The sequence below is a fragment of the Olea europaea genome, chromosome 7, assembly GCF_002742605.1.
Source record: "Olea europaea var. sylvestris chromosome 7, O_europaea_v1, whole genome shotgun sequence".
NCBI lineage: Eukaryota > Viridiplantae > Streptophyta > Magnoliopsida > Lamiales > Oleaceae > Olea > Olea europaea.
Window position 1 is genome coordinate 15249749 of NC_036243.1, and position 3492 is coordinate 15253240.

Consider the following 3492-nt stretch of genomic DNA (forward strand, 5'->3'; position numbering starts at 1 on the left):
GTGCTAATAAGACCTTATAAATAAAAAAGCTCATACCTATTTTTTTTTTCAATGTTTAACTTCTCTCTCTCTCTCTCTCTCTCTCTCTCTCTCCGTGTAAGCACATCTATAATTTTTTTTTTTTTGCAATTTTTTCATATTTTATATGCAAATTTATTTTCATTAAGAATACTTAATAACTCCTATAATGATTTTTAGACCAATAACTTTAATGTCAGATGACTGTAGTGCACCAAATTTTAAGATACCCAGCAGGCTTAATTGCTCGATTAAATAAGGCTGCAAAGACAAGTATTTGATATATCACAATTATTCAATTCTTTTGAAGCACAATATTCTTTTTTCCTTTATGGAAAATATAAAAGAGCTTATGTCAACTAGTTAAATGTCAATTCATATTTAAAGTCAACTCACAACACCGATGACTGCATTCCAAATCTCACACACGCAATCAATACTTACTCCTATGAGCTTAATTTGTGCAGTGTAGATTATACATGAGATAACCTATGCAAAGTATTCCAAATAAGTTCTAAATAAAGTTAATAGAAACTTCATTCACTATTCATAAAGTTTAATAGTACTTAGCTCAAATTAACTTGTCCAATGATATTACCAAAAGAAATCCCTTTTTTCTTTTTTTGTTGTTGTTGTTTTTCATTTATGAAGAAGGATAATGCAAACAAAAATTGAAATAACAAAATTAGAGTACATGCACGGATATGATTCCATGAACAATGAAGATGCATGCACCTAAAAATTGAATCAATGAAGAACACAAGTGCATTTGTCATGAAGAGCAATGCGAGCAATGTCACAATTTAAAAAATATCTTTGACTTGTGAGTTCACTCTTTTTGACCCAAATCTTCTTAGGAGAAAATGTAACATTAGTTAATTTAGTCGTCAACTCAATCAAGAGACTTACTTGATTAGTCAAGAATTTAACTTGAGAAGTTAGATTTTTTTTGTTGTTGTTCCTAATCAAGGGCTTAGGCACTTAAATGTGACCTAACTCACCATAGTTATGATATGTGAGAATGAATTTAGGAGTAATCCTAGATTTCAAATTTTGAATTTTAGGATGGAGTAACCTACGTTGTAAAAACGATTTTTGTCCTAGGGCTCTTACTCTTGGTCTCATTCCTACTTAAGAGTTTGCGACACCTAACACTCATGTGTCCTAATTTACCACAATGGTGACACATTGGGATGAACCTAGGAGCAATTCTAGGTTTCAAGGGTTGAACCTCAGAATTTATTGAGGGATGTACAAACTTGTTTTCAGACAAGGAAACAATATTAGAATTTGTTTTATTAAAGCATGAATCTTCTCTATTCCTATTTGTTTTGCTTAGACCTATCATATTATCAATCTTCTTAAATCCGCCAGAGAAAGCTTGAAGTTGGGAATTAAATTTTTTTAGATCACTCATAAGAGATTTAACCTTAAATCAAAGGACTCTTTCTCAATCGTTAACTCATTCAAACTTCTAGTCGATTCCTCAAGTTTGGCTACAAGGCTCTCCTCTTCTAATTTAAGATTATTCAATTTTTTAAAGGTAGAGCGATTCTTCTCTTTCAACTTAAGGTATTCCTCAAACAACTGGTCATAAGCCTCCCGAATATCCATGTCACACTTGGATCCTAAATCAAAAAGTCATTGGCTCATTTAGACAAAATTTTAGGTAAAGAATCACTATTAAGCTCTGATACCACTTGAAAGTTAAATTTGCCAATAGTTTAAACTGAAATATGGAATTAAACTAATAACAAGCAACAAATCACTTATTAATGTCTCCATATTATCAAGTTTAATTATTCCAATTAAACATGTGTCAATCAAACAATTTAAATAATCAAATCTAAAGCAATAAATATAAAGTAAAAACTACCAAGAAATGATGACAAAGGAAAATCACTTGAAGAACTCTTCACAGGAATCAAAAACCTTTGGGGCAAACCTTGTCAAAATAATTTAGGGAAAATTGCAGCAAAAGCCTCAAACCTTTTAAACATTAGCAGATTTTTCCCTAACCTTTCATTTTTTACAGCCGTCGTTTCAAACCTTTCAAAACGTTGCATCTGAGATCCTTTTGGATGGAATCTGTCCAATTTTCCATTAGTTGACCTAAAAAGGTGATTTGATCCAAAAAATTAGTTTGACCAATTTTTACTCAATTCTAAAAGGGCAAAATAGTAATTTAATATTTTCTCCACTCATAATTCCTTTCTCTCTCACATCTCTTTCTCATCTGGGAAAAAACTTCAGTCCCAGTTTCAAGATTTTTAAATTTCCCCCAAAATATACACGATTTTTGGGGTCTGAAAAACCCAGAAAGCTACTAATGACTCGGTGTATTTACATTGTTGCAGAATAGGAATTCAATTCAAAGAACCAGAATGCTAAGGACAAGAGAGTACAACCTTACAAAAATAATTCCCAGATTCATCTACCAGAAGAAGAAACAGAAGGCTAGCATTAGCAAGTGCATTGAGGCTAAATATGGAGCACTTATACCACCTCTTCTGCAATTAGTTCAGGCTAGATAAAGAGACTATGACAACTAACAACCTAAGCGTGATTTCAACGAAGAATCAAGTTTTTGTATGGTACACAACTCACATTTTTTTTCTTTCCTCTTAAATTTTCACAACAAAAGACCAATGAAAGTGATGGTGAAATCATCTCGACATTAATTTTCTCATTAATCTTGTGAGTGTACAAGCAGATGCTAGTATGCCCTCAACTATACTTTGGGGGAAGTTCGAAAATCTTGAAACTGGGGACTGAACTTTTTTCCTAGATGAGAGAGAGAGAGAGAGAGAGAGAGAGAGGAGAAAGAAAGGGAATGTGGGTGAAGAAAATATTAAATTACTATTTTGCCCTAATAAAATTGAGTAAAATGCGGTCAAAATTAATTTTTTGGGTCAAAATCACTTTTTTAGGTCAATTAATGGAAAATTGGACAGATTCCATCCAAAAGGGCCTCAGATGTAACGTTTTGAAAGGTTTGGGGTGACGGCTGTAACAATCGAAAGGTTAGGGAAAAGTCCGCTAGTGTTTAAAAGGTTTGAAATTTCTGCTGCAATTTTCCTAATAATTTATTAGAAAAGTTAACTTATAGTTAGTCCAAACACCGGTAAACTTTAGCTGACTTTGACCACCTAACTTATAAATCACCAAGGAACTTCCTTTGGTTGTGCATGTCCGCACTTCCCATAACTGAGGGCCATTTTTCTCTCCACTTGATCCCAAGAACAAACCCGTTCTTCGCTAGAATCTCGTTTCATAGCATTGAAACTCTAAGCGCCTCTTCCCAAACTTCAAAACTTTGAAGGCTTATTAGAGAAAGTAGGGTTTTTTTGGTGCTTGAACTTTTTGTTTTGATCTGTGCCGAGGGCAAGAGATTTATTGGAATACGCAATGGATCTTCAGAAAATATTCTCTTGACTTAAAACAAAGGCTCAACCAATGGAAACCAATATTTGA